The 23,939-nt window shown below is 43.4% G+C and overlaps 1 pseudogene; it reads left to right on the forward strand.

The window, feature by feature from the left end:
• Window positions 1-22,311: 22,311 nt before the first annotated feature.
• On the forward strand, window positions 22,312-22,458 carry LOC121139643 (annotated as a pseudogene).
• The last annotated feature ends 1,481 nt before the right edge of the window (window positions 22,459-23,939 follow it).

Below are 23,939 nucleotides of genomic sequence, written 5' to 3' on the forward strand. Positions count from 1 at the left end.
TGCTTTCTTACTGCTTCCTAGACCATAACCTCTGAAAGATCCGCCATCGCTCTCTTGCCATTGCTGCTGTGTCTATGCTTGGGAAGAAAAACAAGTCACTGAAGTTCATGGTTGTTCTGGGAACTGAGGAGAATCTGCAGTGAGAGATTGTAGGTCTCTGTGGCTTAAGTGAGCCAAGCTGCGGTGATTGATAGGGCCACTCCAGCCTCTGCCCTGCAGACAGCTTGGCCCCATTTCCAGCTCTTGGAACACGGCTGAGTTTCTGAAGAGAAAAAATTTGCAAAGCACAAACATGAGACATTTCTGATATGGTTAAGAAAGGGCACAGTTCCAATCCCCCCACCCCACCAACCACCCACACCCACACACAAAGAAACAGGCACACAAGATTTTAGCTGCCTTGGGCACATAGTAAGAGAAATTTTAGGAAAATTGGAAAAATCAGCAAGACAAGTTTTATGATTTGGGATTTTTAACCCCAGGGCAGCAACAGAAGGCTTGTTTCTGTGAGTCGGGTTTTACAGCAGGGCCATTGGATACTGTGGGTTGAGGCATTGTAAATGAGAAGAAAACTACAAAGATCGTCAGTGCTTCATGGAAAATTCCAGTTAATTTGGAGAAAAAAATGTGTTTCAAACTCAGAATGACAGAAGGGTTATTTTTTATTGATGAACTCCTGACTCTTGGGACAGGGTCATCATTGCTGCTCTGAATATAATATAAAATCATACTGGGGACAAATATTTTCAAAAGGCTTTTTTTTTTTTTTGCCATTCCTAAGTCTATCACTTAAACACATCCAGGAATGAATCTCTGTTGCAACAATATAAATAAATACCCACTTTATTTATCTTTGAGTTTCCTGGGAACTGGATGAGACTCTACATGCACTAGGAAAACAAATTAATGGAACGATTTGATGACACAGGATGCAGCAATGAGACTCCTGTGCACATGCAGCACAGGAATGTTCTAGGCAGCACTAAAGCATCTTCAACACTTATGGAACCAAAGTCTCAGCTACACTAAAAGAGAATGTGTGTGGAAGCAGAGGGAAGGATAGGGCTGGAGGTGGACAGCCTGCTCAGCTCCTGGGCATCGACAACGCTTTCATAGTCACACTTTCTTTTTAGTCTCTCGGGGTTCACTCTATGTGCATACAGGTGAGAGTGAAGGGTGGGACACTCGATCATGCCAGGAGTGAAAGTCTTTGAAAGAGAGCTTGTGCATGCTCCAACCTGTTGGTCAATTCTCTACCTGCACCTGTGTAGGTGGACTTTCTCTGCCCTGCCAGCCAGCTCCCAAGTGGTTGCACAGAGACTTATCAATTATAAATGCCCGGCTGATAGCTAAGGCTTGTTACTAACTAGCTCTTACAACTTAATCTAAACCATATTTATTAATTTACATGCTACCACCTGGCTCGTGGTTTGTTACCTCATTCTCAGTGTGCCCTGCTTCCTCTGCATCTGGTTGGTGACTCCACCCTTCTTCTTCCCCAAGTTCTCTCAGTCTGGCTCTCCGCCTAACCTCTTCCTGCCTGGCTATTGGCTCTTTACTAAACCAATGAGAGCAACAGATCTTCACAGTGTACAAAAGGGTTATTCCACAGCACACCTGTGCCCATTGCCCTCTCCTTTGAGGTGGTCAATTACTCATGTCTTGGCAAAGGACTAGGCTTGGGATCCCTTTCAGCTCCTCAAAAATACACCTGCCTCCTTGGCTGTATTGTCTTCCTCAGACTTCATTCTTTTTCCCCTATGTTTCTAGATCATTTCTATGGTTGTATGTTTTTATCTCAATCTCTTTCAGAAGAAGAGCTTCTAATGATCCCAACCCCACTGTAACGACATCATTCTGTCCCTTTATTGCAACAAAGGTTCCATTTTGATACATAGGGTGTTGGGTAGATGATTAGGAATATAGGCTGGGCATTAAGGGAAGATACTAGGGTTGAAGAAATAAAGCTATCAGGCGTTAACATATAAACACCATCTCAAGCCAGGACTATGAATGCAATCACCCAGGGATATAGATAAGAGAAGACTCTGCTTGACCACCAGTCCTACACTCCAAAGATGCTTATGAAAAGGTGACTCTGTTGGCCAAACCCGATGCTCATTTCTAAGTCTTTATCAGACCAAGCTCATAAGAAACAAATAAAGTCATTTCTTTTCTTGAAATACTGTTTTGATTCTATTTTCCAGAAGATCTTGGTGGCCACTCTTTCTCAGTCTCTTCTTAACCCTTGAACATGGGAAGCTCTCAGACTTTATCTTTTTTTTGGGGGGGGGGGTTCAAGGCAGGGTTTCTCTGTGGCTTTGGAGGCTGTCCTGAAACTAGCTCTTGTAGACCAGGCTGGTCTTAAACTCAAAGAGATCCACCTGCCTCTGCCTCCTGAGTGCTGGGATTAAAGATGTGAGCCACCACCACCTGGCTTCAGGCTTTATCTTGATGCTCCATCATCTCCATCTCCACCCACTCTGCGTGTGACTTCACCCTAGCTTAAAATAGTATCCATATGCTGACGGCTCAAAAATCTACTTCTGTAACCCTGACGCCTCCCCTTAGTGTTCAGCTCATATTTCTAGCCATCACTCAGCACCTCGGATATCAACATTGAACTTCTGTTTTTCTATAGAGAACCAACCACTTTCGACTGTCTGCTTGGTGGTCAATCGTTTTTCCAATTCACCCAACTGCCAGACACAAAATCTTTCACGTCATCTTTCTATCATATCAATCCATCACCAAGTTCCATTAACCCTTGCATCTAGACTAATTCAAAATGTAACGACTTCTCGTACATTCACCATTATCACCATCATCCCGCTACACTTGACAAACAGAGCATTTGGGTTGGCAGCAGAGCCAGACAGTAAGTCCCACCTTTACAGCACTTCCTCCACAGTGACCTCTTAACTGTCTCCCATCTTCTCTTGTTTCTGTCCCCTGAAGACTGTACTGGCCAGTTTTTATGTCACCTTGACACAAGCTAGAGCCATCAAGAGGAAGGAGCCTTGATGGAGAAAATGCCTCCATAAGATCCAGCTGTAAGGCATTTTCTTAATTACTGATTGAAATAGGAGACCCATCCTGGGATGATGACCCTGGATTCCATAAGAAAGAAAGCTGAGTAAGCCAGAAGCAGCAATTCTCCATGGCCTATGCATTATCACCTACCTCTAAGTTCCTGTTGTACCTGAGTTCCTGTCCTGGCTTCCTTTGGTGGTGAAAGTATAAGCTGAATAAACCCTGTCCTCCCCAATTTGTTTTATGATCATGGTGTTTCATCACAGCAATAGAAACCCTAACTAAGACACACACTAATCAGTGATCTATGCTAAACTGTAAGTCAGCTTGTGTCACTTCATGCAAAATGCTGTCTCTTCAATATCTACATAGTTCACTGTCTTACCTCTTTCAAACCTCTGCTTAAATATCATCTCATTTGCATCAAAAGGTCTCCAACCACCACTATGCAATATTCCTTTTCTTGGCTCACTCTCCCATGTAGCAAATATGATACTTTTTCTGGTTGGAATGTGAAATACCAGCACCAGCACCAGCACCAGCACCCACAAGGGCATGTGTTGGGACAAGTTGTCTCCCAGCTTGTAGCACTGTTTGGGAAGGTTATAGTCTTCTGGATGTGGAACATAGCCAGAAAAGGTAGGGCCATGAGCGTGGGGCTTGAGAGTCACTAGCTAGCTCTGCTTCCGATCCAAACACTCTGCTTACTGGTCTACCCGGTTCTGTGGAGTCCCAGCTGCTTGCCCCACCCTTTGTGAAGTCTGCCATTCTTTCCTCACCATTATGGATGGGTTTCCCTCATAGAACTATTAACACTCTGTACACAAGGATTTGATCTGAGTGTTTATAGCTGTATTTCTAGCACCTGAAGCAATACTTGCTTTATGAGAGACATTCAATTCAAGTGTTCATTAAATGAATGCATGCAGTCACTCATAAAATGTTGAAGACGGTCATGCTAAGATGGACGAATGCTGTGGGAACACCAGACCTTGAGCAGAGACCCACTTCCCCTTCTGCCTGGGAGTAGGCAGCTGTAAGACAATGTTTACTAAAAACAATACAATGCCTGGGGGCATTAAGTTCCTGGAAAAGGCCTGCCCGCAGAAACCACCCTGAGCTCGACCTTGTCCAGAGACTAACCGCCTCTTCTGCCACGCCCAGATCAGTTTCTGAGGTCAGAGAGAACCAGCCAGGGTAGAGGAGAGAGCAGAAGCTTCTCTGGTGGGAGCCTTTCTTAGGAAGTTTTCTTGAACCTTTTCGGGGCCTGCTTAAAGTTTTCTTTACATCATTGAACAAGTCTCTGTGTTGTCAATCCCCGACACCCTCCGCACGTGTTCTTGGACACAGGCCGTGCAGCAGACGCGACAATTGGAGGTCCTACCGAGATCGTGAAAGCGAGGTAAGTGGACTGGGTCGTCCCTTTTGCCAGCCAAGGACAGATGGAGGAAAATAGAAAAAGAAACAATGGGAAATAGTCCCTGGAAGTTTAAATTACAGTATCACGTAAAAAAGTTGCTTGAAGAACACGGGACTACAACCATGGCAGGCTTTTTAAAATGGATTGAACGAGGGAGCCCATGGTTCATTACTGGGGAAGGCTTAAATGTCGCAGATTGGGAGGATGTTTGCTATGATATTCAGAGAGCCGGGTATTGGTGGCATATGCCTTTAATCCCAACACTCGGAGGCAGAGATAGGAAGGAATGAGGCCATCCTGGTCTATAGAGCAAGTTCCAGGACAGCCTCCAAAAGGATAGAGAGAAACCCAGTCTGAAAAAAAGAAAAAAAAAAAAGAAAAAGAAAAAAAGAAATGAAAAAAAAGGGTAAAATAAGAAATAAAATAAAAAATCTCCAGTCTTTCGCCTGATCCACTGAGGTCAGGAAAGTAAAGGGGAACTGAGAGATCTAAAAGGCTAGCCAGTAAGGCTATGTGGATGTGTTAAAAAGGGGTACCAAGCTAGGGGTACCAGATTAAATCTCCAGGCCTTCGCCTGACAAAGGTCAGGAAAGTAAGGGGACCCTGAGAGATGGCCCTCAATTGGAGGGTGGATTGTGTAAACCTTAAGGCTTTTTGAATGAGGGAACATCCTGGGTTGAAAGTTGGATTGAAAATGGGTGAATAGCCGGGCGTTGTCGGCACACGCCTTTAATCCCAGTACTCGGGAGACACAGGCAGGCAGATCTCTTGAGTTCAAGGCCAGCCTAGTTTACAGAGCAAGTTCCAAGACAGCCTCCAAATAATACAGAAAAAAAAATTGGTAACAAGCTGGGCGGTGGTGGCACACGCCTTTAATCCCAGCACTTGGGGAGGCAGAGGCAGGCGTATCTCTGTGAGTTCGAGGCCAGGCTGGACTGACAGCCTCAAACAATACAGAGAAACCCTGATTTAAAAAAAAAAATGGGTGAAACAAAAAATTTGTAACAGTAAATAGGTACTGGTATTAAGTAAAGAAAAAGACAAAGGTATATACAATGGAAATTTTTGTTTACATTTAAGTTTTATTTTGTGAGTCATCTCTAAAAACTTTTGGCCAAAAGCTTGGCCTCTCCACCTTGCATCTACAGTTACAAGGAGTAGGTACGGCTGTACCCCATGACTGTAGCTCAAATGGAGGAATGATAAAGAACATACAGGACTTTTTAACCCTTTTAGTTCAAGGATTGGCTGGAGTTGTTCTTTTACATAGATTTCAATTAAGGAAGCTTCATTGCAACAGACTAATCATGACCTAGGGAAAAAGGATGACTGAAAGATGCATGTATGTTCTGAATGTATGGTGTGGCCACACCGGTATGTATGAAATGTGATTGTGAATGCGTGAGTGTGAACTGCTTATATGATTAAAAGGATACTTAAATCCCTTCAAAAATAGTTAAGAAGCTACCTAGATTGCTTTAAATATAGACAAAAGGAGCATCCAGCCAGTCTGTTAATGTTTTTACAGAAAAATTTAAAATGCAAATGAGGCCTTGTCAGCTAGTGAGAGCTCTACAGGTTAGAAATTTATCTAGATAGTTAACCAAGGAGGGTAGACAAATCCTTCTACTATTATGGTCCAGCTTCAACAGTTCAAAAAAAATTTTTTTAGAAAATAAAAAAGGGGGAATAATGCCCCCAGTCCCCACATGACTCATCAAATAATACACTCCTCATTCAAAAATTTTATAATGTGAATGCCAGTGAGCTTCAGACAGATTCTGGCATGATGGAACTTGAGCAACCATTGCTCAGGTCAAATGGAGACATCCATGCACTAAACAGTGGAGAAGACCCTAATTTGGGGTCGAGGGCATGTTTGTGTTTTCTTGTAGGAAAAGAATAAAAGCTTCGGCATGGAGCAGAGAAAAACTGGACCTGAGACCATGGGAGCCTACCTAAGCCAGTTTAGTGAGAACTCCTAAATCAGTGTTCCTGACCCTTGATGTCATCGAATCTAGAGCCCAAGAAAGAAAGAAAACAGTCGGTTCAAGATTTCCAGTTTCTCAACAGACCTGCTGCATCAACCTTCCGGACCCATGAGTTTTCATCGTGAAGCCAACAGAGAAAAAAGGACCCATTTAAAACATTTGGACATGGTATGGACTGTGATGAGGGGCAAAAGCCTCTTTTCAGTAATTGAACAGGACATGGTCACTTGAAATATCAGACTTGATAGTTCCTGTTTCTGGAATCACGACTAGGCCAGTGTATTTTTCTAGAGAGATGCAACTTGTCCTAATGCGACAAAAAGGAGACTTTGACTCAAGTCGCATAATCAGCTGACGTTGAATCAACAAACTGCATCACCACAGGAACAAATTGGTGCTCTGTGGATAGTGCAACAAGCCTATTGTTCATATTTTTCATAATGCTACATGTGTAACATCAATGATTGTACCTAATGTATCTGTGCAAGTGCACTTTCTAAATGCTTTCCTGAGCAGATCTTGGAACAATTGTAACTTTATCAAATTGTAAATCTAAGTCACATGCGGGTTACCCTTGTAACAGAATGTAAATCACGTGCATGTTACCCTTGTAACAGATGAAGGCTGGTAGAATGTTATGGCCCAGATCTGGTGATGGGTACGGTGATGGAGAGGCGCTATGTCAATGGGGGTCCTGGAAATGGTGGCAGTGGCGGTAGGCATTCTGGCTTTATGCCGAGCTCAAACGTGCCTTGTTCCAGAGGCAAGAGATCCGTAACCAAGTATTGCTTAGTTTAGCCCATGGCAATCCCGATAGCCATGAAGGTTGGTTACAGATGATTTAAAGTTGGGGCGCTCTGTTGACGGACAACCTGTGGGGAAGACCCCTCCCGCCTAAGACAGGGGTTCAAGGTCCCCCAAGGACGGGAAAGGGAGGGTGACCCTACTTGACCTAAGCCAGGAGTGCCTCATTTAAAAATAAAAAGGGGTGAATTGTGGGAACACCAGACCTTGAGCAGAGACCCACTTCCCCTTCTGCCTGGGAGTAGGCAGCTGTAAGACAATGTTTACTAAAAACAATACAATGCCTGGGGGCATTAAGTTCCTGGAAAAGGCCTGCCCGCAGAAACCACCCTGAGCTCGACCTTGTCCAGAGACTAACCGCCTCTTCTGCCACGCCCAGATCAGTTTCTGGGGTCAGAGAGAACCAGCCAGGGTAGAGGAGAGAGCAGAAGCTTCTCTGGTGGGAGCCTTTCTTGGGAAGTTTTCTTGAACCTTTTTGGGGCCTGCTTAAAGTTTTCTTTACATCATTGAACAAGTCTCTGTGTTGTCAATCCCCGACACCCTCCGCACGTGTTCTCGGACACAGGCCGCGCAGCAGACGCGACAGAATGCTCTACAAGTAGCACTTCCAATGAAAAGTTAGGCCACTGTATAAAATGTAAAGGGAGAACACTTTACAAGATTCTACAATATCCCTCTTCCTAAATCTTCTTGTCTTGAACCCAAAGGAAGAAAGCTAAAGGTGACTGGGGTCTCTGCATCCTTGTAAAGAAAGCTGATCTGAAAACTTGTCCAAGGACCACCAGCTGGCAACCAGGAGGTACCTGTTATATTCAGAATGACAAATGGTGTATGTGTTTATACAGTGAAGTAAACAATCTCACAGTTATTCTTCGAATGACCACAGTTTGAGATAATCCACAAAAAGAACAATTCTACCAACAGGCTTATTCTTTATGAGTCTTTCCATTGGTAGCTTAAATTCCAGGTAGTTGGAGGTCAAAGGTTTTGTGGGTCTCAAGGCCAGAGTCTTCTTCCATTGGCCACTTCTGGGTGAGAGGAACTAAGATGGAAATTCATTATATCTGTAGGAGGCTGTAAACCAAGCAGGCCATATCCCAGGGCCAATTCAGTAATATTCAGGAATGACGAGGGAGGGGACTTCTGGCCTACAGATTCTACATACTAAAGTAGAACCTAACTGTCAAAACACTGGCACCTTAAATCACTGCTTAAAGCTTGAGTAGACCCATTTAGTCTCATTGTGACCTTAATAAGAAAGTAGTACATCAAAGTCACATGCATGGTCCCAAGGTCTAATAACAATCCATAAGCATGTTGACTTATGCTCGTGATCACGTGTTCTGTTGATGATTACAAAACAAATTGAAAAGCTTCTTTTAATTTAGACATACACTATCCCTCATCCAGGTATGTCAACTCTATTGATAGGCAATATTGAACATATGATGAAATTTTCTATCTTGAAGAAAGCAAACAAATAATTATTTTTTTAACACAATTGCAATCTATTTCCACAGCATCTAAATTTTTTCCCAATTTCTAAACATGACTGTGTGAAGCATGGACTGCATGTTCTACATATGTGATCTATGCTCTTCATAGATTCTGTCTTAGTTAGGATTACTATTGTTATAAAGAGACACCATGACCACAAAAACTCATAAACATTTCATTGGAGTGGGTCACTTGCAGTTCCAGAGGTTCAATCCATTATCATGGAGCACGGCAACAGCATATAGGCAGACATGGTGCTGGAGCTGATACTGCTACATCTTACAGGCAACAGGAGGTCAACTGGCAGTCACACTGAGGGAAGCTTGAGCAAGAGACCTCAAAGCCCAACCCCACAGTGACACACTTCCTCAAGGCCAGGCCACACCTCCTAGTAGTGCCACTCCCTTTGGGGGCTATTTTCTTTTAAACCACAACAGCCCCCTCCCTGGCTCCAAAAGACTTACAGCCATATCATAATGAATATCAAACTGACCTCATACTCATAGATCTGCCAGTCTCTGCCTTGTGAGTGCTGGGATTATGAGTGTGTACCACCAAATCTGGCTCTAAGCTTTTCTTCAGTTCCTTTTCACAAATTGGAGTCACCAATCCCTTTATTCCATTTCTTAATCTGTTTATCTCCTTGAACACAGAATTTAGCTCACTTACTTCCTGGTACTCTTTTTCTACTCGAAATTTTCATTTTGTAATTTACCCTGCTCAGCTTGCTCCTTTTCATTATAAATATTCATTTGAGTTACCACTAAAAACCACGCAACAGACTCTATAGTTGTAGTAAGCTGGTGTTCGTGGTTATGGCACTACAATACTTCACAACTATCCAGGCAAAGGGTTAAGGATGTAAATGAAGACGAAGACAGAAGCTCATTCTTAAAAGGAGAATGGCGTTTATTTTACAAGAGTGGAGCCTTATATACCAATGGCAGGCATGGTGGAAAACCACCAAGGTCAGAAGACTCCAGGGCCCTCCAGCAAACGGTGGGCCAAAAACAGGAATTAGCATTTAGACAATAAGGATGGACAGAAAACAGGAACTTGCATGCAGGCCTTACTGGAAGGGACAAGAGGTGTTTTGCTAGAATCTCCTAGTCACAAGCTGATCAGCAGATCCCCATCCATGGGGGAAGGGCACAACAAATCCCCCCCCTTTTTTTTTGTTTTTTTGTTTTGGTTTTTACGAGACAGGGTTTCTCTGTATTGATTTGGAGGCTGTCGGTCTAGCCCGGCCTCGAACTCACAGCGATCTGCCTGCCTCTGCCTCCCGAGTGCTGGGATTAAAGGCGTGCGCCACCACCGCCTGGCCAGATCCCCCTTTTTATATAATTAAAAAATGAGCATCTGGCTTTGGTTGCCCAGGACATTAACATCTATCTTACCGGTCAATGAGAAGTCTGTCCAGGCCTCACAGACCCTCTGTCTTAGGTTGACAGATGTCCCCTGGGTCATACCTGTCATTGATTACTTATTTGTCTTGCTGGCTCAACCAAACCTGCACTAAGGGTTGTCTGCTGCCAAGGAATGCATGACCTGCTTTGTATGAAAATGTCACTGGGCTTGTGGCCTTTCCACGTGGCAAAGGCAAACTATGGCTAAAGACTGTGTTTCCCAGGGCTATAATCCGGAGGGCCAGCAACCCACTCCGTTTCTTAAGTGATAGACCTGTCTGTTGCAGTCCCATAAAGAGGGGTTCTCCCGCACAGAGCCTACACTCTAGATTCCTGGTCTTATTTTCCACCAACAGGACCAGGTAAACCAGGCCCTGTATCCAGGCCTGCCTTCCAGTGCCTGGGGACTGCCACAGAGCCTCCCCTCCTGGTGGGAGCACCCCAGATTCCCAGTCTTCTTCTCCACCCACGGGACCAGAACTAGGACCAGGAAGAGGAGAATTACCAGAGTATTGGACTTGCTTGAACCCACCAAACGGGAACTCTGGTCCTCTAAGCACCAGGCCAGGAAGAGGTTCTTTCTGCACCCACTAGAAGAAGGGATGGGAAGGAGACAATACAAAAACACACTCAGCAACAGAAAAACAAATATGACACTGCCAGATTCTAGAGACCCCACACCAGCAAGACTCTAACATTCCAATGCAAATGAAGCAGAAGATAGTGACCTTAAAAACAACTTCATGAAAATGATAGAGGCCCTCAAAGAGGTTATGGAAAAATCCCTCAAAGAAATGGAAGAAAAAGCAAACCAAAAAATGCAAGAAATAGAAAAACTGGGCAAATAGTCAGGTACTAAAGATGCAAGCATACCAACAGAATACAAGAGACTGAAGAGAGAATCTCAGGTGTTGAAGATACACTAGGATAAATTGATTCATTGGCCAAAGAAAATCTTAAGTCCAACAAATCCCTAACACAAAATATCCAGGAAATATGGGATAACACGAGAAGACCAAACCTAAGAATAATAGGTATAGAAGAAGGTGAAGAAAACCACCTCAAAGGGGCAGAAAATATATTCAATAAAATCATAAAAGAAAAATTTCCCAACCTTAAGAAAGACACGCCAATGAAGGTACAAGAAGCTTACAGAACACCAAATAGAGTGGACCACAAAAAAAGTCCCCTTGCCACATAATAATCAAGACCCCAAATATACAGAATAAAGAAAGAATATTAAGAGCAGCTAAGGAAAAAGGTCAAATAACATATAAAGGCAAACCTATCAGAATTACACCTGACTTCTCCATGGAAACTCTGAAAGCCAGAAGGTCCTGGATAGATATTCTACCAACACTAAGAGACCACAGATGCCAGCCCAGACTACTATACCCAGCAAAGCTTTCAATCACTATAGATGGAGAAAACAAGATATTCCATGACAAAACTAGATTCAAACAATGCATATCCACTAACAACAACCAGAAAAACATAGGCATTAGATAATCCTACCTTACCAACAGACAAAAGAAAAAAAAGTGTAGAATTCCACACATAATTCCACCACCAACAAAGAAGAATGAGCAATCAATGGTCATTAATATCGCTCAATAGTAATGGTCTTAACCCATAAAAAGACACAGGCTAACAGAGTGGATTCGAAGACAGAACCTATTCTTCTGCTGCATACAAGAAACACAACTCAGCCTCAAAGATAGACATTACCTCAGAATTAAAGGTTGAGAAAAGATTTTCCAATCAAATGGACCCAAGAAACAAGTGGGGGTAGTAGCAATCCTAATATCTAACAAATTAGACTTTAAAATAAAATCAATGAAAAGAGATGAAGGAGGTCCTTTCATACTCATCACAGGAGAAATCCACCAAGATGAAGTTTCAATTCTGAGTATCTATGCCCCAAATACAAGGGCATCCACATTTGTAAAAGAAACATTACTAAAACTCAAATCACATATAAAGCCCCACACTTATAGTGGGAGACTTCAACACCCCACTCTCACCACTAGACAGGAATACCAGACAGAAACTTAGCAAAAAAGCAAAGGGACTAATAGAAGTTATGACCCAATTGGGATTAACAGACATCTATAGAACATTCCATCCAAATAAAAAAGAATATATCTTCTTCTCAGTACATGGAACCTTCTCAAAAATTGACCACATACTTGGCAACATATCAAACCTCAACAGCTACAAAAAATATGGAATAACTCCATGCATCTTATCAGACTACCAGGCGTTAAAATTAGAATTCAACAACAACACAAATTGCAGAAACCCTACAAACTCATGGAAATTGAATAATGCACAATTGCACCATTTCTGGGTCAAAGAAGAAATAAAAAAAGAAATTACAGAATTCCTAGAATTCAATGAGAATGAAGACACAACATAAACAAACCTATGGGACACTTTGAAAGCAGTGCTACGAGGGAAGTTCCTAGCACTAAGTGTCCACATGAAGAAACTGGAGAATAGTTACACTAGAGAATTAACAGCACAGCTGAAAGCTCTACAACACAAAGAAGCAAACTCACCCAGGAGGCGTAGACACCAGGAAATAATCAAATTGAGGGCTGAAATCAATAAAGTAGAAACTAGGAAAACAATACAAAGAATCAATGCAACAAAGAGTTGGTTCTTTGAGAAAATCAACAAGATAGACAAACCTTTATCCAAACTTACAAAACAGCAGAGTGTGAACATGCAAATTAACAAAATCAGAAATGAAAAGGGGGACATAACAATGGACACTGAGGAAATCCAGAGAACCATACTTTGAAAACCGGTACTCCACAAAATTCAAAAAATTAAAGGAAATGGACAATTTTATGGATAGCTATCACTTTCCAAAATTAAATCAAGAACAGATAAGCAATGTAAATAGACCTATAGCCCCTATGGAAATAGAAGCAGCCATCAAAAGTCTCCCAACCAGAAAAGGCCCAGGGCCAGATGGCCTCAGTGCAGAATTCCACCAGAAATTCAAAGAACAGCTTATACCAATTCTTCTCAAAGTATTCCTTGCAATAGAAGCAGAAGGGTCTTTGCCAAACTCTTTCTACAAGGCTTCAATAACCTTGATAGCCAAGTCACACAAAGACACAACTAATAAAGAGAACTTCAGACCAATATCCCTCATGAACATTGATGCAAAAATACTCAATAAAATACTGGCAAATCGGATCCAAGAACACATCAAAACAATCATTCACCACGATCAAGTAGGTTTCATCCCAGGGATGCAGGGATGGTTCAACATGCAAAAATCCATCAATGTAATCCACCATATAAACAAGCTGAGAAACAAAAATCACATGATCATCTCACTAGATGCAGAAAAAGCCTTTGACAAAATCCAACACCCCTTTATGATAAAGGTCTTAGAGAGATCCAGGATAACAGGAACATACCTAAACATAATAAAAACTGTATACAGCAAACCACCAGCCAACATCAAACTAAATGGACAGAAACTCAACGCAATTCCACTAAAATCAGGAACAAGGCAAGGCTGTCCACTCTCTCCATACCTTTTCAATATTGTACTTGAAGTTCTAGCCAGAGCAATACGACAACAAAAGGAGATCAAGGGGATACAAATTGGAAAGGAAGAGATCAAATTTTCAATATTTGCAGATGATATGATAGTTTACATAAGTGATCCAAAAATCTCTACCAGGGAACTTCTACAGCTGATAAATACTTTCAGCAAAGTGCCAGAATACAAGATCAACTCAAGAAAATCAGTAGCCCTACTATATACAAATGATAAAAGGGCTGAGAAAGAAATCCAAGAAACATCACCCTTTACAATTGCCACAAACAACATAAAATACCTTGGGGTAATGCTAACCAAACAAGTGAAAGGCCTGTATCACAAGAAATTTGACTTTAAAGAAAGAAATTAAAGAAGACATCAGAAAATGGAAAGATCTCCCGTGCTCCTGGATAGGTAGGATCAACATAGTAAAAATGGCAATCCTGCCAAAAGCAATCTACAGATTCAATGCAAGTCCCATTAAAATACCAGCACAATTCTTCATGGACCTTGAAAGAACAATAATCAACTTTGTACGGAAAAACAAAAGACCCAGGCTAGCCAAAACAACCTTATTCAAAAAGCAACATCTGTAGGCATCACCATCCCTGACTTCAAGCTCTATTATAGAGCTGTAGTCCTGAAAACAGCTTGGTATTGGCACAAAAATAGACAGGTAGACCAATGGAATCAAATTAAACACCCTGATATTAATCCATACATGTATGAACATCTGATCTTTGACAAATAAGCTAAAAATAAACAATGGAAAAAAGAAAGCATCTTCAACAAATGGAGCTGGCATAACTGGATGCTGGCAAGTAGAAGAATGCTGATAGATCCATGTCTATCACAATGCACAAAACTTATGTCCAAATGGATCAAAGACCTAAACATAAATCCAGCTACACTGAACCTGTTAGAAGAGAAAGTGGGTGGTACCCTTGAACAAATTGGTACAGGAGACTGCTTCCTGAACATAACACCAGTAGCACAGACACTGATGTCAACAATTAATACATGGAACCTCCTGAAACTGAGAAGTTTCTATAAGGCAAAGGACACAGTCAACAAGACAAAAAGGCAGCCCACAGATTGGAAAAAGACATTCACTAACCCTACATCTGACAGAGGGCTGATCTCCAAAATTTACAAAGAACTCAAGAAGCAAGTTTCCAAAACACAAAAGGATCCAATTAAAATTTGGGCTAGAGAACTAAATAGAGAATTCTCGATAGAGGAGTCTAAAATGGCTGAGAGGCACTTGAGAAAGTGTTCAACATCCCTAGCCATCAGGGAAATGCAAATCAAAACAGCTCTAAGATACCATCTTACTCCTGTCAGAATGGCTAAAATCAAAAACACCAATTACAGTTTATGCTGGAAAGGATGCGGAGAAAGAGGAACACTCCTCTACTGCTGGTGGGAGTGCCAACTCATACAGCCACTTTGGAAATCAGTATGAAGATTTCTCAGAAAAATGGGAATTAGCCTACCACAAGACCCAGCAACTCCACTCTTAGGCATATATCCAAAAGATGCACATTCATACAACAAGGACATCTGTTCCACTATGTTCATAGCAGCAGTATTTGTAATAGCCAGAACTTGGAAGCAACCTAGATGCCCCTCAACTGAAGAGTGGATAGATAAAATGTGAAACATTTACACAATGGAGTACTATTTAGCAGAAAAAAAATGGAATCCTGAAATTTGCAGGCAAATGGATGTCACTAGAAGAAACCATCCTGAGTGAGGTAACCCAGCCACAAAAAGGCAAACATGGTATGTACTCTCTCATATATGGATTTTAGACATAGATCTGGGGAGTGCCAGCAAACAATCCCATGGCCAGAGAGTCTGGGAAACAGAACCTTCATCTAATGACTGATGGAAGCAGAGGCAGACTCCCACAGCTAAACACTGAGCTGAACTCAAGGAACCCAGTGACAGAGAGGGAGGACTGATGAGCAAAGGGGTTAAGACTGGGTTGGTTTAACCCCCAGAAACAGCTAACCTGAACAAGGGGTAGTTCTTGAATCCCAGACTGATGGCTGAGAATCCAGCATGGGACTGATCAAGACACCCTGAATATGGGTGTCAGTGAGGAGGCCTAGGCAATCTATGGGGCCTTGGGTAGTAGATCAGTATTTATCCCTGGCATACAAATGGACTTTGGGTTCCCATCCCATAATGAGAGATGCAATCTCACCCTGGACTCTTGGGGGAGAGTCTAGGCCATGCCCTGGATGAAATGACAGACTATGAATACCCCCATGGAGGGTGTATTGGGGGGGGTTGGTGGGAGGATGTGGGAGGAGGGAAGGGTAAGGGAGAAGGACCTGGGATTGACATGTGAAGCAACCTTGTTTCTAATTTAAATTTAAATTTAAAAATTAAAAAAAAGAGGAGGTCTCCCAAAAGGGGAGGCACCCTGGTCTCAGTTAGAATAGCCATTAAGTCTCTTTGTTAATTAAGATTTAAAGTGCCCAATTGTAATTAATATAAATTTGGGAACTTAAGGTAGAGGCATCCTCCCCTGGGGGTTTATCGAGCATGCCTGCCTCGGCAACTGACTAAGAGATAGGGAAGCTACAAACTGTAGCAGCAGTGATGTCAAAGTCACTCCGGTGTCATGTGAGGATGAGTTGGTTCTCTCCTGAGTGTTCCACTGGAAAAGGCATGACACCTGGAACACGGACCACCAAGGCTGATATTTCACCATCCAACAGCTTCTCAAGCGGCATTCTTGGAGGAAATAATTAAGCATTTCTCCCGAGGGAGTATTATTGAATATAGCAAATGTCCAAGCAAGCAAATCCATCCTAATGCTGGCATGACCTAGCTCAAAAGAGGATCAATTAAGCGAGTCCTGCCAACACCTAGGGTCAGGCGAAAAAGGAGAGGGTGACCTTAAGGGAAAAATCAGCAATGGATGAATTACTTAAAACTATGCGGTCAAGTAGTTAGGTATATTTTTCTCTGAAGACCTGCCGGCATCAGGACAGGCAGGTTCCTCATTAAAGCCTAATGAGTCTATTGGTGGCTGATGTGTATCAGCAGGAACAGAGCGCATACACTGCTTGGGAACCCAAATTGAGGATTCACCATCCTGTGGGATACACAAACAGGCCCCTGGGATACCAAAACCAGACCTGGCCCTTTCCAAAGGCCCAAGGTTAGGTCTTTCAACTTAACTAGAGGATTTTGTTGTACAGCAGACCACTAATGAACGGTCTGCTGTGGAGTTGCCAGAAGCATCCACAATTAAAAAATTTAAGGTATAGCAGATAAGTGATAGAGTAGAGTGAGGGGAGCCAAGATGACCCCCAAGATCATCCTTCTTTACATTAGCTAAATAGGCTTTTAGAGAACATTCTACAATAGCCTGCCCTTGGGGGTTGTAAGGAATTCCAGTTTTGGGGGAAATACCAAAATCTAGACAAAGCTGATTGAAACCTCTGCTGACATAGCCGGGGCCATTATTGGTCTTAATTTGTTTTGGGACCCCCATGTAAGCAAAAGTCCATAAACAGTGGCTCTTAACATCTTCATTTTTTAACCAGAGTGGGCAGAGGCAAATATCAGGTGGGAAAAAGTGTGTACAGAAACATGGACAAATTGTAATTTACCAAAGGATGGTACATGTGTTACATCTATTTGTCAAATGTGGCTGGGCAAAAGTCCTCGAGGAACAACTCCCAAGTGAGGCACAGGAAGAAATTCTACACAAAGAGGGCAATCCTTAACTATTCGAACAGCCTGTTCTTTGGTAATCCCAGTATGAAAGCATAAGGATCCTGTGCTGAGATGAAAGCGCTTATGCAGGGATTGTGCTTTAGTGAGCCCTTGCAAAACCACACCGATTTGAGCACACCTGTCAGCCGTGCGATTTCCTTCACTGAGGGGCTCTGGCAAAGGGGTGTGGGCCCTAAGATGTCCCACAAATATAGGTTTGCTCCATTGCCATAACAGACCTTGTACCTGTAATAAACTTTCTTGTATCCTATGGGAGCGACACAGGCAGCAGTCTCTAAGGGTTGGATAATATGAGCAACATATTGACTATCAGTATAAATGTTTCATGCTTCCATGGGGGAAGTTGTAGAGCCAAGGCCAGGGCTGAAAGCTCAGCCATTTGGGCAGAAGTTGCAGGAATTCTAGCTGTCTTAATGATCAGATAAGACACGACTACAGCTGTACCTTTAGAGGAACCATCGGTCTCATCCTCCGAAGAAGAGGGAGAGTACTCAGAAGCAGCAGCATTGGAAGCTTGAATTGATCTAACAGACTCTAGGTCCTGAGCCTCTGTGAAGGCATCTTTAGCTTTTTTACCTGATCTTTCACTACCTTATTATCACTAGTAAGTGTGTTTAACAGGGACTTGACAGAGAAAAGGCAGCAATTAGCATGGTGTTTGGCCCTTCTTTATGTAAAGTCCTTTGTAGGTCACTTTAACCTGGTTTCAATCGAGGGAATTAAGATCACCAGAGACCAAAAACCAAGGTCTGACTTTATGTATAGTCCTTATCTGTCTTATGTCTGATATTTGTGCCTTGACATTTTAACAATTGGATCAAATGGTCCTCCAAAAGAGGGTAGAAACTAGTAGCACCCATACTTAATACACTCACTCTTAACCTTAATGACAATGCTGGCTGGCTTTCTGTGGGAGTGGGCTCTCAGGAATTCCCTGACAATTTTAACCCCAATGGGTCAAGCCAGAGCTGGAGCCTAACTTCAAACCACGGGGGCTGACCCACTATCTCCAACAAAGGGTGGGCCAAAACCAGGAATTAGCATTTAGACAATAAGGATGTACAGAAAACAGGAACTTGCACGCAGGCCTTACTGGGAAGGGATAAAAGATGTTTTGCTAGAAGCTCCTAGTCACTAGTTGATCAGCAGACTCCCATGGGGGAAGGGTGCAACAATAGTAGTCTATTTTGAGATTTCCTCTGCCAACAGAATTAATCCTAAATTCTTCACATTAGTCTTGGGCAGACTCATCAGACAAGGGCAAAAGTTAATCTACTTTCTTTGCCAAAATATCACAAGAACAATCTCTAGGCAACATACTAAAATCCTTCTCATCTGACACCTCTTGAGTGAACCACCCATAGTTCAAATACATCTTAGCACCATTGTCTTCCATGCTCCCACTAGGACGGACCATTAAGCAAGGCTTAAAGCATTCCCTGTTTTCCAAACTCCAAGTACCAAAGTCCAAATTCCTCCAAGTAAACAAAAGGTCTCAGGTCTATCACAGCAATACCCTGGTACCAACTTCCTTCTGCCTTAGTTAGGGTTTCTATTGCTGTAAAGAGACACCATGGTGCATGACCGCAGCAACTCTCATTAAGAAGTACACTATTCAGAGCTGAGATATTCAGAGCTGAGATGTACAATGGCTCAAAACTTAGCTCTCTCAAGCTGTTCTTATGACACCTACAATTACATGCTCTCCCAGGAGCAGCCCGCATCTAATGACTGGTAGTCCTTAGAGCATAGAGGTTGGCCCCTCACCTTAGTAAGGAGTTGCCACAGGACAGTTTTACCTCCATAGAGACTCCTGACATAACTGTTCTGCTCAACTTCCCTTCTGTCCAGTTCAGAGCCTCTCTCTTCATCCTAGGTTCTGCTCTCAGAGTCTATTCCCCAGGAAGCCCTCCCAGCTGACTTCTAGAATACAGACACGGCTGTGCCTCACATAACTCACAGACTGAAACACCAAAGCAACACCAAGACACTCATGCTGCCAAGAAACACGGAGAGAAGCAAGGAAGGGCTCTAGATTTAGAAGCTTTCATGGGAGCATCAATGTTTGGCCTCATTCTGGAGGGATGCTCTCAACTGATGGAAAAGGTGAGGAGTGGACCAAATACTCCAGGTCAGGCAGATGCAGCAGCCTTTGACAAGTCAAGGAGCTATGAGAGAGTCTGGCTTGTGTCTGGCCACAGCAAATCTGTCAGTGTGCCTGAAGCATGGAGTGAGGTAAGGTGGAGATTAGAAGTGTCACAATTGAAGCCAGGAAACAGGACAGCATCGTTCTACGTGGGAATAACACAAAACATGAAGCCTTCCACTCTAATCATACTGCCGGGGTATGGATTCTATGATTTTATAGCTTGCCAGCTAAATGACTATCTGTGCTCACCCAGTCTCTCTAAACCTTGGGCTCTTCACTTAAAAATAAGTATACTTCTAAGAATGACTTACTTCATAGATACAGGCATGGAAACTGAATGAAGTTATAATGCTTATAGTGTGCATTAACACAGAATTAGGCTCTGAGCAAGCATTTAAAAAATGATGTGGTTGGTGAGATGATCAGTGGGTAAAGAGTATTGTTACATAATCGTGATGACCTGAATATGGTAGCTGGACTTAGGTCCCTGTCACCCTGGCACTGTGAATGGCAGAGACAGGACAATCACTGGAGCTTGCTCAGTGCCAGCCTAGCTCCAGTTCAGTGGGAAACCCTATCTCAAGTGAGTGATAGAGCTGGACACTCAGCATCCTTCTCTGACCTCCTGCACGCACACGCACACACACGCACACACACACACACACACGCACACACGCACGCACACACGCACACACACGCACACACACGCGCACACACACACACACGCACACACGCACACACACGCACACACACACACACACACACACACACACACATCTTGCTTTCCAATATGGTCCTTTCATTCTAGGTGACAGAGATTACTAGTCATAACTATTGTAACTTGGATCTGAGGTCTCTTATCCAGTGCTAAAGGCATGGTCCATTCCGGACATTAAGGGGAGGCTAGTAGAATGACGTGAGAACACTGGGGATATGCCTTTTAAAGGGACATTGTGACCTCAGTCTCTTCTCTTCTCTTTGTCTGCTTCCAAGACTCCATAAGGGAAGCAAACTGCTCCCCAGTGTACTCCTACAACGATGAGTTGTGCTTTCCCTGGCCCATGGTACCTTGTGCTTTCCCTGGCCCATGATGCACTGTGCTTTCCCTGGCCCATGGTGCACTGTGCTTTCCCTGGCCCATGATGCACTGTGCCTTCACTGGCCCATGGTGCACTGTGCCTTCACTGGCCCATGATGCACTGTGCTTTCCCTGGCCCATGGTACATTGTGCTTTTCCTGGCCCATGGTGCACTGTGTTTTCCCTGGCCCATGGTGCACTGTGCTTTCCCTGGCCCATGGTGCACTGTGCTTTCCCTGGCCCATGATGCACTGTGCTTTCCCTGGCCCATGGTGCACTGTGCTTTCACTGTCCCATGATGCACTGTGCTTCCACTGGCCCATGGTGCACTGTGCTTTCTGTGGCCCAAAACAATAGGTCCATGTGACTGTGGTTTAAATGCCTGAAACTAGCATTAAAATAGATCTTTCTGCCTCTTAAGTTGATTGTTTCAGGTATTTTGCCACAGTGACAGAAATAGGACTCAAGGCTGACAGATACTTTTGTGTACATGAGAGGCTAGACTTTAGAGCAGAAATGGTGTGAAGGGACCAGACACCACGCCCCCCCCACCATCTCTCCACCTCCCCAACCCCCGTTTTAGCAGCCACGACAGGCTAACATGTGCTCACCTGACCTTGCCACTCCTGTCCTGGTCACTAGGAGGTCAGATACCCTCTTTGTGGCAAGGAACCAATCAGAAGTTAGCTGGCAGGGCTGTGCTTTATGGATAACGCACAATAGTGATGCACAGAGCATAGTAACCGCCCTGGGAGCCTATGGGCTATAACAACCAGTTGACCAATCAACACAGGGCAGGTCGTCCAAGCCTGGAAGCACACCAATCCTGATACTATTTAATACCCCTCAACACTTCCCTTACACTACCCCATAAGATTCCTGCCACATGGTTTCTCTGGTCTTTCTCCAGCCACTTGCCATGGTGTACGGATGAAAGGCCCGAGCTAATGTGGTTAGCTTGTTAAACAACTACAATAAAAGACTCTTTGCTTTTGCATTGAAATGGGCATCTTGGTGATTTTGGGGTCCAGAATTTGGGTACAACAGGTGGAGATATAGGCTTTTGTTGTTTTGGTTTGTTTTAAGGCTTTATATACATGGGCTGCCCAAGCAGCAGCAGATAGAGTTAGGACAGACAGCAGAACAAATTGTCAAGGAAGCTAAGAGGCCGGCAGTAGAATTAAGGTCTCAAAATACAATGTTTGAGGACAGAAAGAAATCGCCAAAGGCTGAGTAACATTCAGGGAGCTGCCGTCAAGTATGCAATGAAACTGGAAACTCACAGTCTTGCTGACTCCACTCCTTCAAACTCTATACCCCACAATTCTATTCTCATAAAATCTTACTACCAAAAATAGACTCCCCCAATTCGGGAGATACACTGTCCTCCAAGAGGTTATAATAGAAAAATCTATTACTGGTGACCATAATGATTTCAAAAACCATGCATTAATCTCAGCCTCTAGATCACTCAAGACAAGCACTCATGCTATTTATAGAAAATGAAAATTAAACTTTAAGACCAAGTTAGGGATACTGATTGAGCTAGGACTTAGAGCTATAACAAAAGGAGAAAAACTGAGAGGTGATTTTCTAAATTAAAATGTCAATACTTACCTAGCAGGAGACAGCATGGCCAAGAAGGTGGCTTTCTGGGGGAAGGGTCATCCATCGCACCTGCAGCATGCTGACCTCAGCAATTTCCCGTAATTTGGGGAAATAATTTGTGGTAGTAAGACACTGTTCCAGCTCTGGGGGTGGACACAGCTTTGTGTTGGGGAGTGGGGTACAATTTCAAGCTGGGGGTGGTGACTCGTGCCTGTGAGCCCAGCCCTTGGTAGACAGACACAGCAGTACTACCTTGGTCTGGGGTACATCAAGAAAGAAAGAAAAGGAGAAAGAGAGAGAGGGAGGAGGGGAAACCCCATAATCTAAACATTTATCCTTATGCCCACAGTTAAGTATAGCTATTACCTTTCAACAAAGAAGCATCTCTTTGCAACAGATGAAGACCATTAGAGAAAACCACAACAGATCAAAGGGCAGAGAGCAGGTGATCGGGTGGTACCCAGCCCCAGTGTATCCTTCTACAGCTTCTGCACCTAAGGTTCACAGAACATCCTAAGAGGGAGGGAGCAGAAAGATTTTGAGAGGCAAAGGACCAAGAAATCTGCTGGGAGATTGCATCTCCTAGAAATGCCAGGGAGGTTACACCCTAAACAAGACCTGAGCAGGGATGACCCCGACAGACATGCTCACATGGAAGGGAGAAATCTCACTGGGCTCCAACCCTAAACAAGGATCAGGAGAAATAGTCTTCCCCAGGGAAGAGTACAATTGACTAAGTGGGGACATTGGGAAACTTTATTATCCTCATAGGGTTTGGAATACAGCAAAGTATATATACATTTGTCCTTTATGAACAAAATATTTTCCATTTTTGTTCTAACACCCCAGCCTACACCCTCCTTTGAGGAAGCTTGAGCCGGGACAGAGATGGGAAATGTGTATGGCAGATGGGTTCGACTCCCAGTCGGGTGCAGCTCTCCAGGGCATCTTGGAAGACATCACGCCCCAAACACCAGGGGCACACACTGGGAAGCCAGAGTTTCCGCCCTGAAACAAAGGAAGTGCAAACAAATACTTAAGCCAAGTGACTGACAGCCTCAATTCCAGACTGAGAGAAAGCTCTTGGATGGCTGAGACTGACTTTGATGTGTGTCAAAAATAAAATGAGTAGATACATTAGAAACCAATTACAGAAATGTGTTAATGGTAGAATCTAGGTAGAGCTCTTACAGGAGTTCACTGCTCACTGTAAATTGTGTGTGTGTGTGTGTGTGTGTGTGTGTGTGTGTACACCTCGTCGACTGTTATTGCATTTTCACAGGAAAATGTTGAAAAACTTATTTTGGGAGCGAGCCACTGAAATCAACGGAAGAAATTCACCTCGAAGCCAGCCTGAGCTGGATGGTGCTGCAGGATTTGGGGGGGATAGGGTTGGTGCTGAGGGAGGGAAGGGGTTGGGAATACATCAGTGCAAGGCTTTGCTTTCCTTGCTCAACCTAACGTTTGTTGGGCCAAATAGAGCACACGTATTGAACGCTTGGTATTAGACTGAATGACTTCCTGTCGGCTTCCAAACTTAGACCTAGCAGACAGTCTATGTGCAACTAAAATAAATAAATCAGCCAGCAGTCAGCAGGCCTTTCCGGTGGCGAGCAGTAAGTGGCCTCC

This window comes from Mesocricetus auratus, unplaced genomic scaffold (assembly GCF_017639785.1).
Source record: "Mesocricetus auratus isolate SY011 unplaced genomic scaffold, BCM_Maur_2.0 Super-Scaffold_15014, whole genome shotgun sequence".
Classification (NCBI taxonomy): Eukaryota; Metazoa; Chordata; class Mammalia; order Rodentia; family Cricetidae; genus Mesocricetus; species Mesocricetus auratus.